The sequence below is a fragment of the Canis lupus genome, chromosome 9 (genome assembly GCF_003254725.2).
Source record: "Canis lupus dingo isolate Sandy chromosome 9, ASM325472v2, whole genome shotgun sequence".
Lineage (NCBI taxonomy): Eukaryota > Metazoa > Chordata > Mammalia > Carnivora > Canidae > Canis > Canis lupus.
This window is the reverse complement of record NC_064251.1, coordinates 20215501-20232037: the sequence shown is the minus strand read 5'-3', so window position 1 is coordinate 20232037 and position 16537 is coordinate 20215501. Positions and strand designations below refer to the sequence as shown.

Sequence of the window (16537 nt, the reverse complement as noted above, 5' to 3'; positions counted from 1 at the left end):
GCGTCATTCCTGCCTGTGTCTCCCCACCCTGCCTGGCTGCTCTTCTCCAGTCTCCCCTGGCTGCTCCTTCTCACCATTCAGGCCTCAGATCAATGTTACCCCTGCAAAAGGCCTTCTTCGAACATCCATTCAGAGATGACCCCCAGCCACTCTAGCACTGTGTCAAGTCCATTGTGTCAGATGGACCATGTGTAAGAGGAAAACCCCAAATTTCCATGGTTTAAGCAAAACAGGAGTTTATTCTCCTTGATGTAAAATCTGGAGGTAGGAGGTCCCAGGCCGGCATGGTGCTCCACAGTGGCAGGGGCTCCACCCAGGTACCTTCTATTTTGTAGCATCTTTGGCAAGTGGCTTTCTCTTCGTGGTTCATCATGGCTGCTTAAGCATCAGACATCACTTCTGCATTCCAGCCAGCAGGAAGTAGGAGAGGGTAAAGGAAGATGTGTCCCTTTTCTTGAAGGACATTTCCTCGGGGCTGTTTCTGCTTATACCCTATTAGGCAGGATTTAGTCACATGGCTCTACTCCGTTTCAAGGGAGCCTGGGAAATGTAGTCTTTATTTTGTGAAGTCTTATGTCCAGGGTTCTAGGACATGGGAAGAAAAAGAGAATGAAAATTAGAGGACACCTCATAATCTCTGCCAGAATCACATCATCCATCACCTGCTAAAACCCTCTTCTTTTCCCTGATACCATCTGATAGTACTCTGCTTAGTTGTTTATTATTATCTCTCTCCACTAGAACACAAGTTCTGTAAGGGCAAGTTTTTTGCCAAGTTGGTCTATCACTGTATCTCCCGAGCCTAGAACAGTGCCTGGCACAGGTAGGTTCAGAATTTTTATTGAATGAATGAATGACTCCCCACAATAGCTATTTGAAGACATTCTCATTATGAGAATGAGACATTCTCATTCCCATCTTACAGATGGGGAAAATGAGGCTCAGAGAGATTAAGTAACTGGCCTAAGGTGACGTTGCAGGTAATAGAGCCGAGATGTGAACCTTGCTTCCTGTGGCAGTGTTGTTTCAACTCCTTCTACCTATCGTGCTGGCTCCTCTGATCACTTAGCTCCACCCTGGATGAGTTAGAAGCCAGGAAACAATCACCTGCAGTCTGGTAGTGCGGTTTCCCTGGGAAATTCCACCACAGGTTCTCACCTTGGCAGGCCTTTAGCTTCTAATGGGATCAACACAAGAACTCGTAGGTTTTTTGTTTGTTTGTTTGTTTGTTTTGTTTTGGTTTTTTGTTGTTTTTAGAACCGGTAGTTTTGGATGAGTTTCTGTAACTCTTCTGCAGATCACTGGGTGAGGATGTTACATCGAAGCCATGAATTAGTTCCTCCTGGAATGGATGCTAGGAAGAGGTCTGGAGCTGCAGATGAACGCTAAGTTTCTTTGTTTCAGTCCAAAAGGAGTTAAGTTACCTACCTATCTTTTTTTTTTAAGATTTTACTTATTTTTTTTAATTTATTTTTTATTGGTGTTCAATTTACTAACATACAGAATAACCCCCAGTGCCCGTCACCCATTCACTCCCACCCCCTGCCCTCCTCCCCTTCTACCACCCCTAGTTCGTTTCCCAGAGTTAGCAGTCTTTACGTTCTGTCTCCCTTTCTGATATTTCCCACACATTTCTTCTCCCTTCCCTCATATTCCCTTTCACTATTATTTATATTCCCCAAATGAATGAGAACATATAATGTTTGTCCTTCTCCGACTGACTTACTTCACTCAGCACAATACCCTCCAGTTCCATCCACGTTGAAGCAAATGGTGGGTATTTGTCATTTCTAATAGCTGAGGAATATTCCATTGTATACATAAACCACATCTTCTTTGTCCATTCATCTTTCGTTGGACACCGAGGCTCCTTCCACAGTTTGGCTATCATGGCCATTGCTGCTATAAACATCGGGGTGCAGGTGTCCCGGCGTTTCATTGCATTTGTATCTTTGGGGTAAATCCCCAACAGTGCAATTGCTGGGTCGTAGGGCAGGTCTATTTTTAACTGTTTGAGGAACCTCCACACAGTTTTCCAGAGGGGCTGCACCAGTTCACATTCCCACCAACAGTGTAAGAGGGTTCCCTTTTCTCCGCATCCTCTCCAACATTTGTTGTTTCCTGCCTTGTTAATTTGCCCCATTCTCGCTGGTGTGAGGTGGTATCTCATTGTGGTTTTGATTTGTATTTCCCTGATGGCAAGTGATGCAGAGCATTTTCTCATGTGCATGTTGGCCATGTCTATGTCTTCCTCTGTGAGATTTCTGTTCATGTCTTTTGCCCATTTCATGATTGGATTGTTTGTTTCTTTGCTGTTGAGTTTAATAAGTTCTTTATAGATCTTGGAAACTAGCCCTTTATCTGATACGTCATTTGCAAATATCTTCTCCCATTCTGTAGGTTGTCTTTGAGTTTTGTTGACTGTATCCTTTGCTGTGCAAAAGCTTCTTATCTTGATGAAGTCCCAATAGTTCATTTTTGCTTTTGTTTCTTTTGCCTTCGTGGATGTATCTTGCAAGAAGTTACTATGGCCGAGTTCAAAAAGGGTGTTGCCTGTGTTCTTCTCTAGGATTTTGATGGAATCTTGTCTCACATTTAGATTTTACTTATTTTTTTTAAAGATTTTTATTTATTTATTCATGAGAGAGAGAGGCAGAGACACAGGCAGAGGGAGAAGCAGGCTCTGTGTAGGAAACCCAACGTGGGACTCGATTCCAGGTCTCCAGGATCACACCCTGGGCTGAAGGCGGCGCTAAACTGCTGGGCCACTGGGGCTGCCCCTAAGATTTTATTTATTTATTCATGAGAGACAACAGAGAGAGGCAGAGATGCAGGCAGAGGGAGAAGCAGGCCCCTGCAGGGAGCCTGACGTGGGACTCGGTCAGGGACCGTGGGATCACGCCCTGGGCCAAAGGCAGGTGCTCCATCGGTGAGCCCACCAGGCATCCCTCTACCTATCTATCTTATCAGATCTTCCCCTCACCTCACCCCGGTGGCTGCTAGGAAATTTGGAGTTTAAATGACATGCCCAGAGGCAGCCCCACCCTCAGGAGAAGTGCTGGAGTGGACAGATGGTGTGTGAGTGTGACTTGGATCCAGGGCGCCAGGACTTGTGTTTCAGCCAATGCTCCGTGAGCAAGACATTCCAACTTCCCTGAACCTTAGGCCAGTGGTTGTAAACATATCATCCTTCCCTCCCAAGGCCCTTAGGAGGATTAAATGAGCCAATACACGGGAAGACTCTCTAGAAGAAATGCCTCAATGATGCATAGATGGTTGGGCCTTAACCGTATGCAGTAATGGGCACCCTGCTTGCCAAGGCTGAGCTGCAGCTTCCCAAGCCCCAGGAATTCTCTGATGAGATTGCAGAGTAGTCAGGGGGGGCCTCCAGGAGGCAAGACAAGTGAGACCCTCTGGTTCAGGATACTGGCAGCATTGTCCCTGTCCCCTGGAGTGCTGTCCCCTTCCTTTTCCCAACCCAGTGGGCCCTGGCCCAGATCATCCTTTTTGGTACTTTCTCATGCTACCCTAACCTCATGGCTTAGCCTCTGTCCCCAGGGGTAAAGCACAGCCCACGGGGGTAGAGAGAAGCTATAGGAAGATGCATAAGTCTCTGCCAGAGACTGAAGGGCTTTCGAATGAGGAAGAGTTTAGTCTTAGGACAAACCGCAGCCTGGGGAGGGAGGCTAAAATCTAGGCCCTTCCCACCTCATCTCTTTCCCATTAACCAGCAACCTCTGACCCTTTGCTTTCTCAGCCCTACAAAGAGACTTGATCATAGAGCACCAGAACCAACCCCAATAAGGTGAGCTGTCTCATGGGCTGTTCTTTGTTAATTCTCAATATTTGAATAAAGTGGAGGCACAGAGTTCAAGTTAACTTCCCAGAGGTCACACACAGCTCATAAGCTTGGACCTGGAACAGGATTCCCACTCAGACAGCCATGGTACAAAGCTTGGGCTGGGGACCAGGAGGGAAACCCCTCAAAGAAATGGCTCTTCTTAGGGACACCTGAGTGGCTCAGTGGTTGAATGTCTGCCTTCGGCCCAGGGCATGATCCCAGGTTTGGGGATTGATTCCCACCTCAGGCTCCCTGCAGGGAGCCTGCTTCTTCCTCTGTCTGTGTCTCTGCCTCTCTCTGTGTCTTTCGTGAATAAATAAATAAGATCTTTAGAAAAGAAAGAGAAAGAAAGAAAGAAAGAGAAAAAGAAAGAAAGAAAGAAAGAAAGAAAGAAAGAAAGAAAGAAAGAAAGAAAGAAAGAAAGAAAGAAAGAAAGAAAGAAAGAAAGAAATGCCTCTTCTTGGCCAGGGAAGAGTCCCGGGTCAAGCTGCCCCAGGGAGCCAGACTCTTGGGGACCCTCAGGCTCAGGCAGGGCTGCAGCCTAACAACAAGCTTACTGAGGCCTGGAAGGGCAGACTGGACGGGTTGGCTGGCCCCTTTGTCCTGGCCCGAAGCCCCATGTGAAGATCACTCACCCCCTGCTCTGCCTACCCAGAGGCCAAGCAGCTGCCTAGGATGCGGGCCTGTCTGTGGGGACCTTTGGGGAGGGGCAGAGAACCCACGGTATGTGGGCTGGAGAGAGGCCCCCGTGCCTGGACAGCCCCTGCTTGGGTGCCGTGCATGGGTGGAGGGAGTGTGGAGAGCAGCCCCCTCTTCCTTCCCGCAGGGCTAGGGGCCGAGGGCACACAGGAAGCCACACACAGGCCCCAGCCACACACAGAGCCTGCTGACCCTGCCCTCTCTACCCCACTCCCAGCGGCTCCGGACAACCTCAGGATAAAGTCCAAATTCTTCCTTCTGACCCAGTTTCTGTTGACCTCCTGGCCCGGCCTCCTGGCTGTGAACTTGCTCTTGATCCCATGGCCTGCCCTCCTAGTCTTGCTCTCTGCTTTGTCCCTCCCCTGGTCAAATGTTTAAATTGAGCTTGGTCCCTCTCCGGGCCAGCCACCTCCCCTTGGTGGACTTGCCACCTGTTCCCCACTGTGGCTGCTCCTCTCAGGTCTTCCTGCAGGGACCTCCATGCCATTCCTCACCTTCCAGAGGGCACCCTTGTGACTCCGTGTCCCTCTGCTTTCAAGGCAGGCCTGCACCCAGTAGGACCTCAGAACTAGGTGGGGTGGGGGCTGAGCAAGCTTATCTAGGCTATCAGTCATGGCTGGGAAGCTGCCCGGCCCTCCTCCCTCTTTTCCTCCCTTTGAAATACTCAGAAGTATGGAGGAGCCTCTTTTGCTGGGGGGTGGGAGTGGGGGGTCAGCCCCAGGCAGTGTCCCTCTGGCCTCAGGACGTCCCTGATGCCAGGAGCCAAGGTAGCATGGTGCCTTGTCTAGAAGGCTGCACCTGTGGTCCCCAGGGCAACTTTTGCTGTGTGAGTGGGACCCCAGCATTAAGGAAGAGTCTCCCCCAGTCACCCTTTTTGTGCTCTTTATTTTGAAGTAAAGGGCTGATAAAATGTGTATCATTGCAGTGGCAATTCCACATGTAACCTTCACAGTAAGTAAGCATTGCCTGGAGCTCCACACTTGCTGGGCCTGGGTTGGGAGAGGAAGGAGGGAGGGGGGAGGAGGTGGGGGTAGCAGGATGAGGTGCAGGAATTTTCTCCTGTTTGCTGCACCTGAGCAGGAGAAGGAGTGGGGGAGGTCCTCTTCCTTCTTCCCTCTGACATTCCTTCTTGCTCCTGGCTTGTCTCTTACATGCCTCCCCTGGGGTCTCTCTCTGGGGCTGCCCCTCCTCAGCGCAGGTGGGCCTCCCTGTCAGTCTGGGCCTCCCCTCCCAGCCCATGAGGGCCCCTTCTCTCACCATCCCTCTTGGAGGAGGGGACAGATGGTTCCTCCAGAAAAGGGACTTGAGGGACAGCTCCTCCCTCCACCAACAGCTCCATCCCTTCTCAGGCTGACTCCTATCTGCTGAACCAGATGTTTGGCGCCTCTGCCCGACAGCTGACTGCAGGGTCTGTCTCAGAGCCTGGGCCTATGGGTGTGTCCCCACTCTGTGTGTGTGTGTGTGTGTGTGTGTGTGTGTTGCAGGAGAGTTGTGGTTAAGCCAATGGCTTTGGAGACAAACCAGCTGCATCTGGCCTCTTGCTAGCTGTGTGACCTTGACTAAGTCCCCAGATACCATTAAAGTCTCAGATCCTTCACCCATAACATCCAGCCTCCGAGAGGTTATGAGGTAAGATGAGATTTTGTACAGGAAGTCCTGTCCATAGCTCTAGGCACGTAGTCATGTTTGATAATTAGTAGCTGTTGCCACAGTTAGGAGTAAACTCAAGTCAGCACAGGGATCTCCTGGGGGACCCTGAAGTGTGATGCTCCCAGCAGGTGGGGGTGGATGCCCAAAGGCCTGGCTGGTGGGGAACAAGAGGCACAAGAGGTTTCAAAACCCCAGACCTTAGCTTCTCTTCCTCTGCAGACTGTCCCAATCAGGGCACCTTGAACTGCCCACCCCCATCCCAACAGGAAGGCTGAGCTCTGGGGAGACTTTGTGGGGGGACCTTCAGAAACCTCTATTCCTCCTGTACCCCTGTGTCCCTGGGTGGGGAGGCCAACAGGCTCCAGCAGACTCAGCTCAGTAACATAGCTGGACCACCCAGAGCCTGGAGGAGGGGAGGTGGCCCCCAAGTCCAAACTCACTGGGCTGACTGCTCCTTGTTTCTTTTTGAATTAACCTTGGAGCAGCCAATCAGGACCCAGAACTTCAGGCCTGCCCCCACACTGGTTAATTTCAACTTGGGCCTGGCCAGTGGTGCAGAAGGGGCCCTCCATGGGGTAGGGTGGGGTGGGGAGTAGAGAGCAGTGTCTGCAGGGCTCAGGCCCCTATCTCAGAATCCAGTGCTGTCAGCTGGGAGCCTTGGGAGGGGACATCAACTCATCTTGCCTTGGAGAAAAAAATACCAGGTCTGATATGGGCGGGAAGCGGAGGATGAAGGAAGGGTTTCTAGTCTATGCCTCAGTTTATCTTTTGGATAGCTGCAAGACATGGGGTTTCTTAAGCCTCAACTCTGAAAAGATGGAGAGTGAGTTCATTTATTCATCCAAGAGGCAGGTCTGTAACATTTATTTTGTCCTATAATGCGTCGGGTACCAGACTAGGTACTTGGAGATACAAAAGCTTGAAACCCACACTGAGGGGCCCAGGGCCTCAAGTCTGGGAGAAAGTAAACCCCACAGTCCCCGGACTGTGCAGAGAAAGGCAGCAGCCCAGAACCTGTGGGAGCCTCCCACGCACCAAATCACACATCCTTTTGGCCTGTAAACCTCAGGAAGAGCAGGGATTCCCTCCCGGGATGTAGCAGAGAAGTAAAACAGATGTGCTCAAACCACCGTAGGTGGTGTGTCCGTGACACAGCGGATCTGCGGCTTGGTGGGTGCTGCCATCCTTTCTCCATCTCAAATGGGAAGACCCGAAGGGCAGCTGCCAGGTGACTGTAGACACCCTCCTCCATCTGCCTTATTGGCCCAGCAGCCCCCAATCCTTGCATGATCCAACCATAGGCGTGTCTTCTCACATCCAGAACTCAGCTGCTGGAGGCCATCGCTCAGACCATATGTGGCCCAATACCCCAGCTGTTCTCTCTAATAAGTTCTCCACTCAAAGAGAATAAGATTCCCAGGATGATTGTGCTTTCCCATCCTAGAGAAGCAAGAATATGGTTAAGGATGCGCGGGGGGTGGGGGGGTGCAGTGCTGAGAAGTCCTGCTGGGCAGGCACAGTGTGAGCAGCAGAAAGATAAGGATAAGTAGGCTAACCTGAAATAAGTCAGGTGTGCAAAGAAGCAGGACAACACAAACAGAATGTCCAGAAAGTCAAAATCTGCTTCTGACCATGGATAAGCCTCTACAGAAGTGGGCACCTTTGTGACCAAAAGGGCAGAAAATGAAAGCAAAAAATGAGCAACGACATGAGAGATGCCTCTCCAGGGTGGCTGTAGGTTCCCTCTCCTCGTTTTGTACTTTAAAGACAAAGTTTAGGGGCACCTGGGTGGCTCAGTTGTTGAGCGTCTGCCTTTGGCTCAGGGAGTGATCCTGGGGTCCTGGGATCGAGTTCTGAATTGGGTTCCCCATAGGGAGCCTGCTTCTCTCTCTGCCTATGTCTCTGCCTCTCTCTCTCTGTGTCTCTCATGAGTAAATAAATAAAATCTTTAAAAAATGTTTAGAGAAGAAAATTTGCTTAGAGAAATTTAACTTGTCAAATTCCCAATTTGGGTGAATTTGTTGGGTAAATATTAGAGAGATATTAATTGCTTAAAGCAATATCAATTACTCAATAGATTTAGAAGGTTAATGAATGGGACATGAAACCAAGTTCACATACTAGTGAGGATTTCTTTCTACCAGTGAAGGCCCTTGTACTTTCAAGAATTTAATAAATAACCTCTCCTACCCCTACTTCCATAAGCTTGTCTGTAGTGACACTGCCGCCCTCTAGGGGGCTCAGGCTGTTCCTTGTGACTTCTTCCCTCACTGCTCCCACCACTTCACCACTTCCTGTCTTCCCCCTTCAATGTCTTCCCCTGCACCCTCGCTGGCACCTTCTCTAAGGCCTAAATGAGCTCAAACCTACTCCATTAAAATAACCAGTCTTGTCTTGACCCCATGCACTCCTCACAGCTTAACTCCTCTTCCTCACCTCTCATTCCCTCCCCTGCCAGACTGTCCAGCATCTCTCCATCTCCCCTTTCCACTAATAACCAATTAGTTGCTAAATCTAATGGACACTCCAGCTCCCCAGCTGGATTTCTCTGTAGCATTTGACATGTGCAGCCTCTCCCTTCTTGGAAATGTCTGCTTTCAGTCCCCTTCCTACCTCTTTGATGGTTTCTTCCCTATCTTCTAGGATGGCTCTTCTTCCTCCTATCACCTCCCCCCATGTCAGTGCTCCCCAAAGTTGGTGTTTCCTGAGCTATCTTCTCCTTACACTCTGCACACTTTTGTAATTTGGTCCTCTGCCAAGTTGCCCTATCTTAGTCAATCACATCCCTATCCACCCATTGCTCAAGCCAGAAACCCAGAGTAATTGCAAAACTTCCACCTTATCTGGCCAACCATCAAGGAGCTATCCATTGGCTTCCATATAGCTGATGATCTTTCTACAGCCCAAATCGGAGCCTATCACTCCTTGCTAATGTTCAAATCTCATAGCTCTAATTTCCAGGTTCTTTCTTCCTCTTCATTCCCTCCAGTGATGCAGTAGACTACATGTAGACTGTGGATGATTATCACAGGGCATGGCACACATTAGATGCTCAATAAATGTTTGTTGAATGAATGTACACGCTGAAAGGTATAGGTAAGAAGATGGGAAAAAGAAATACCATGCAGTTCTCAATGGTCAAACTTATAACAATCTGAGCAAAAAATAAAGTAGTATTGGATTATAACCCAAGGTATAAAATAAATATCCATGAGTCTATATTGATATATTTAATATATATTTAAATGATTGACTAAATTAATAAATGGAGGGGAAGAGATAAATCTAAGCAGAAGAATTCTAAATAATATACATTGATATTCCGCCCTCAAGTGGGGGGAGTATAACTCCCCACTCTTCAAGTGTAGGAAGTGCATAGTGATTCTCTTCAAAAAGACTACAGTTTGGGAAGTGTGTCAGGGGGAAGCACATAACTTTATAATGGGTAACTGGGCAAATGCTACCTCAGCCAGTGAGCAAGGTCCACATCATTAGTCATTAATTATGTTGATAGTATGTATACTTGATATGATGGGATGAATATGGGACTCTATGATCTTCCTTCCTAAAACTCATGACCTCAATCTAATCATGAGAGAAGAATCAGGGGTGCCTGGGTGGCTCAGTGAGTTAACCATCTGCCTTCAGCTCAGGTCATGATCCCAGGGTCCTAGGTCGGGCTCCCTGCTGAGTGGGGAGTCTTCTTCTTTCTCTCCCTCTGCCACTCCCTTGCTTCCCCTTCTTGTGCTCTCTCTCTCAAATAAATACAATCTGTTTTTTTAAATGAGAGAAGCATCAGACAGATTCCCATACAGCAGTGTGATAGTTAGGTCTATGTGTCAACTTTACTAGTCTATAGTGCTCCATCATTCAATCAAACACCAATCTAGGTGTTTCTGTGAAGGTATTTGTATATATGATTAACATCTGCAATCTGTTGACTTTAAGTAAAGAACAATATGGATGGTCCTCTCCAATCAGTTGAAAGACCTTAAGAACAAAAGTAAGGGCTCCCTGATGGAGAACTTCTACCTGTGGACTGCAGTGTCAGCACCTGCCCTACAGACTTTGAACTTGCCTAACCAGCCCCCTCAATTGAGTAAGCCAATTTCTTGGCAATAAAGCAGTAAATAAAATATACCAAATATTTATAGTTAAATATCTCTATGTGTATATTAGTATATAAACATTTATCTATAAATATCTAAAATATAGTAATAAATATATAAACATATATATGTATACATGTATACAGACAGAAAGACATGCTTATATATCTCTATCTATAGGTCTCTATCTGTCCTGTTGGTTCTCATGGATTAAAGAAGAAACCAAAATGCAAATTGTAAAATTTTTTGAACTGAATGAAAAAATATTTGTAGGGTATGGCTAAAGCAATACATAGAGAAAAAAAATATATGGCCTTAAATGTATATATTGGAAAATAAGCTTATAATAAACAATTTAAATACTATTTCTATAATTTATCAGGAGAACAAGATGAGTTCCTTAAGAGTAGAAAAAATGAAGAGAAAAAATACATAAAACACAAAATAAAATATAATAGAATCAGTAACAACAAATTCGTTCTTTTAAAAGATTTATAAGGGGGATCCCTGGGTGGCTCAGAGGTTTAGCGCCCTTCATATAATATATATATATATAATATATAATATGTATATTATATATTAACTATATAATCATATAGTTATCTTATGATTCATTTATTCACTCCTAGATATTTATCCAAGAAAATAGGAACTACCTTTTTTTTCCACAAAAATCTTGATTGAGAATGTTCATGGAACTTTTCTTCTTTTTTTTTTTTTAATTTTTTTAAATTTATTTATGATAGTCACAGAGAGAGAGAGAGAGGCAGAGACACAGGCAGAGGGAGAAGCAGGCTCCATGCACCAGGAGCCTGATGTGGGATTCGATCCCGGGTCTCCAGGATCGCGCCCTGGGCCAAAGGCAGGCGCCAAACCGCTGCGCCACCCAGGGATCCCAACTTTTCTTCTAATAACCAAAAAACTAGAAACAGTTCAAACATCTATCAACAGGATAATGAATAGACAAACTGTGGTATACTTCTCATCAATAAAAATAAACAATTACTTACCCATGCTTCAACATCAAGGAATCTCAAAAGCATCATACTGAATTAAACAGCCAGTGACAAAGAGTAGTTATTGTATGATTTCATTACATAAAGTTCTAGAATAGGCAGATTCAAACTATGGTTCTAGAAATCAGTGGTTGCTTCTGTGGTAGTAGGGATTGACTAGGACAAAGCACAGAGAATGTCCTCAGGGTTATGGAAATGTTCTGTGCCCTAACTGATATGTGGGATACATGAGTGCATCTATCCATTAAGTTTATGAATGGCATGCTCAAAAATCTAAACACTTTGTTATATGTAAATTACACCTCAATAAAGAAGAATAGGGTATGCCACACACCCACTGGAATTGTTAAAATTAAAAAGAATAAAATATTGAATGTTGGCAACTATATGAAGCAAGTGGACCTCTCATGAATTGATGATGGGAATGTAAAATGGTACAACCACTTGGGAGATTTCTTATAAAGTTAAACACATACTTAACCATATAACCTAGCAATTTCACTTAGGTATAAATCCAAGAGAAATGAAAATATTTAATTACAAGTATTGAAAATTTGTAATAGCTTTTTTCTTTTCTTTTTTTTTTTTAATTCATGAGAGACACAGAGAGAGAGAGGCAGAGACACAGGCAGAGGGAGAAGTAGGCTCCATTCAGGGAGCCCGATTTGGGACTCAATCCTGGAACTCCAGGATCACGCCGTGAGCCAAAGGCAGACAGACGCTCAACTGCTGAGCCACCCAGGCGTCCCCATTTGTAGTAGCTTTAAAACCAAAATAGTGGGGAAAAAAAAGAAAGGATCAAAACAATCCCAATGTTCATCAACAAGTGAATGGACAAATTGTGCTACATCCATACAATGGAATACTACACTTTATCTACTATATTTATCCACCAATCCCCATTAGCAATAATAAGGGATGAATCAATGATGCTTGCATGACATGAATGAATTTCCAAAATGTTATGCTAAGTAAAAGAAGCTAGACACAAAATTTTACCTCCTATATGATTCCATTTAAATGAAATCCTAAACACACACACACACACACACATGCACACACACAAAACTAGTCTATAACTACAGAAAGTAGATAAATGGTTGCCTGAGGTCGGGGTGATACAGAGGATTGGCAAGGAAGAGGCACAAACGAATCTTTTTGGTGATAGAAATACTCCATATCTTGATTGTCAAAACTCACTGATTTGTGAAATTAACATGGGTGCATTTGTTGTGTGTAAATTATTCTTCCGTGCTGTTGATCTTTAAAAAGGGAGAAACCAATTGACAAAGTCAAAATAAAAAACTAAGAATAAAAAAAGAATAAACAGAATGCCCAAATAATCCACAAGTATTAAGGAAATTGAATCAGCAGTAAAGGACAGTTCCATGTCCAGATAGCTTCATCACTAAATTCAGTCACATATTAAAGAAGTGAACATTTCCAAAGAACACAATTATTCCATGAAGCATAAAAAATGATGTGGCATGTCTCAACTCATTTAACAGCATAATCTTAATACCCAAACCTGGCATGGATAGTACAAGGAAGGAAAATAACAGGTCAATCTCACACACGAACATAAATGTTTAAATCCTAAATGAATAAAACATCTAGCAAACTAAAACCAGTAATATATTAAAAAAGAGACAATACACCATGACCACATTGGCTCATCCTAGAAATGGAAAGAGTAAAAACCATATATCATCTCAGAAACAGAAAAAGCATTTGATAAAATTTGCCATCCATTAATGATTAATAAATACTCTGAGCAAACTAAGAATAGAAGGAAACTTCTGTAACCTGATAAGGGAGATCTATTTTAAAAAACCTATAGCAAACATCACATTTAATAACTAAATCTTTCCTTCTGAGGTCAGAAATAGGACGAGGATGCTTGTTATTTGGTGCGGAAAAGCAAACCTGTTTTTGCAAATGACCTAATTGTGTGTCAAGACAATCCAAAAGAAGCTACAGGTCAATTATTTCAGCTTATAGAAATTTTTATTTTACTTTATTTTTAAATATTTTATTTATTTATTCATGAGAGACGCACACAGAGAGAGAGACAGAGACACAGGCAGAGGGAGAAGCAGGCCCCATGCAGGGAGCCTGATTTGGGACTTGATCCTGGGACTCCAAGATCACACCCTGGGCTGAAGGCAGACGTTAAACCGCTGAGCCACGCAGGCATCCCCCCACCCTTTTTTAAAATAAGCTTATAGAAATTTTTAGTAAACTAGCAGCATCAGCTTAAAAATCAATTACACAAAGACAACTCAATTAAAAAATTGTCAAAGAACTTGAATAGTCAAGATCTACAAATGGCCAATAAACGCAAGGAAAAATATTCAACATCATTAGCCATTAGGGAAATGCAAACCAGAACCACAATGAGATACCATTATTTTAGGATGACTATTATTTTAAAAAATGGAAAATGGCAAGTGTCAGTGGAGAAATTGAAACCCTTATATGACTTGTGGGAATGCAAAATGGTTCAACCCCTGTGGAAACAGTCTGGCTGTTCCTCACAAAGTTAAACATAGAATAACCATATGACACAGCAATTCAAAAGAATTGAAAATAGGCACTCACAACAGATCCCAGATGGCCATTTTGGTCTTTCTGCCCATTACAGTAATTATGCCCATCTTGACTCTTGATGATTAAGTGCCATCACCTGGCCTCTGTTCTGGGCTCCTGTCAAACCTGTTGACTCTAGGAAGCCCACTTCTATAAGCAGTTTCCACTACCATCAACTTTTGCCTGCTGAACAGAGCTGCTACTGAGCTGGCAAATGGTGCCAGTGCACATTTCTTATCACTTTAATGAAGGAAGTATCTCTGGAAGTTCATGAGGTACACAGAAGGCTAAAGGGTTCTCTGGTCACATACAATAATAATTTCGTTCTGGTGTGCCCACCTCTCTGTGCCCTTTGAACCCCTTCCCCAGTACTCTGCCAAGGAAGTTACAGCATCTCTACCTCATTTGCTGTAATGCATAGATTTTCCTAAACTTTGAAGATCTATGCCAGTAGCATATTGCAACTGGCTTCAGATGTCATTGCCAAGCCTTTAAAATGTTAAATTCTCAGTCATGGTAGAGTATCCCAGATCAATAAACTCTCCATTATCCAGACTTATTTATATTCCACCTCCTGGCCCCAGTCCAGCACTCTCAAGATCCATTCTCAAGCATGTTCTCCCAATTTCTGCTGCTACAGGTTAGCCAGATCCTGCAGTCTTTTGATGACTAATCCCTTTCTTCCCATAGCTGGGACAGTACTCCCTTCTTGGTTTATGGTGACATTTGACCATAGCTATTGGTCTAGAATCACGGAGGGGGCAGGGTCAGATCTTGAAGAAGGCAGGTACCATCTTGTGAGGCACCTGCCTCAGGTGAGGACTTTGCATGGTATCCAAGCAAGGAGAGGCTGCTCTCTCCACCAAAGGGAAGAGACCACTTTTTGGACCACTTTGGTCCAAAGCATTCAGGAGAATCGGGGGGTTCCAGGACAGATGATCCCATACCAGGTCTGAGGGTCCTACTCCTTCTCTACCAAGTCATGACTTGCTGTGTCTTTAAGCACATAATTCTGCTGTTCTCACAATAAGATCATGGGATTGATTTTCAGCACAGTCTGCTCTGCACAAGCTGCAGATGAGAGTTTTCTTAAATGCTGCCATAGAGGCCTTCTGGCTCTTACACTGTACCCTGAGTTGATAGTTGGCTGATGTGAGTCTCAGTTTTGTCTTTTAGTACTTTGATGGCATTTAACAACAACTTGCCAACTTCACAGTCCTTATAATTACCATTTCCCTCTTACATCTCAAAAATTAGAGATATGCACATGTAGTACATCCTTGTATTCACCATGGTGAGACTAATCACAATGTACAGCACTCTAATGGATATCAGGGCTCTGCTTACCTCAACAATGGAATCCTTCTTGCCATCTGAATGGAAAGTGATCTAATTCCAGAATCCTATCCTGGGGATCTGCTTCCTAGGACCACTTCAGATACCAGTTATATTTTGGCGAGTTGCCTTAGAAGTAGACCGTAAGTCAAGGATTCAAAAGCAAGTCTTTATTTGAGAAATGATGCTAAGAACCACCAGGAAGCAACTGGGAAAGTAACGTGGGGAAGGAGAGGAGGCTAATAAAAGTGTATATGCTGTCAAGCAAGTTAAGAATGTGAACGAAGACAGCTTAAAATTCTGTTGAGAAACTCAGGGAACCAGTAATAATTGAGCCTCAGGACCATCCCACATGAGGGCTGAGGGAGCTGAGGTATTTACCATCAATCCTCATCCATTATTCCCTGAAGGGTTGCTCTGGATGGGAGTATCATTCCCTAGAACTTTCAGCCTGCTCAGTATTTGGGTAGAGCAGGCTCCAGTGGCCAGAGGGAACTCTCAGGGAAAGAGTTGCAGTCTTCCTGGCAGTTAGAGGTTCTTCTAGTGTACCCAAGGGCTTGGGGAACGTGGAAGGAACACGGACAACATCGACTAACCAAGGGAAGAATCCTCTCACTAGATGCAACAGTGGTCCCACTGAACTGGCAATTAAGGCTTTCCTGGGCTCAGAGCAAAGAAGGAAGTTACTTTCTGGGGTGACTATCCCAAATACCAAGGGATACGGGGTTACAACTACACAGTGAAGCGTAGAGAGGACTATGTTTAGAACCCACGGGATTCTCTGGTATGGCTCTTTCTTCTTCCATGTCCAGTAGCAGCAGTTAAAGAAAAAACATAAGAACTCAATTCTGAGGATTAGATTCATCAAGAATGAAAATTTGGTCACCTGACTTGGTTAAAAAACAATAATCAAGGTTTTGGCTAAGGGCAAAGTGAAAATGAAATGAGTAATGGAAGAGGAGAGTTATAAAGATCAACTTCTTTCTAAAAATATTCTATTTTTATTTTAAAATTATTTTTAAATATTTTTTTAAAATATTTTATTTATTTATTCATGAGAGAAACACAGAGAGGCAGAGACACAGGCAGAGGGAGAAGCAGGCTCCATGGAGGAAGCCCGATGTGGGACTTGATCCCAGGACCCTGGGATCACGCCCTGAGTCAAAGGCAAAAACGCTCAACCCCTAAGCCATCCAGAAGTCCCTATTTTTTAAAGATTGTATTTATTTATTCATGAGAGGCACAGAGACAGAGAGGCAGAGACATAGGCAGAGGGAGAAGAAGGCTCCCTGTGAGGA

General features: G+C 44.7%; 1 long non-coding RNA gene across 1 annotated transcript; it reads right to left on the bottom strand.

Annotated features, from left to right (window-relative positions):
• Positions 1 to 219: 219 nt before the first annotated feature.
• Positions 220 to 5951, bottom strand: LOC112655260 (uncharacterized). The gene is made up of 2 exons (XR_003133598.2): positions 5798 to 5951; positions 220 to 585 (listed from the first exon to the last, which is right to left on the bottom strand). It is a non-coding gene; the product is annotated as an uncharacterized LOC112655260 (long non-coding RNA).
• Positions 5952 to 16537: the final 10586 nt, after the last annotated feature.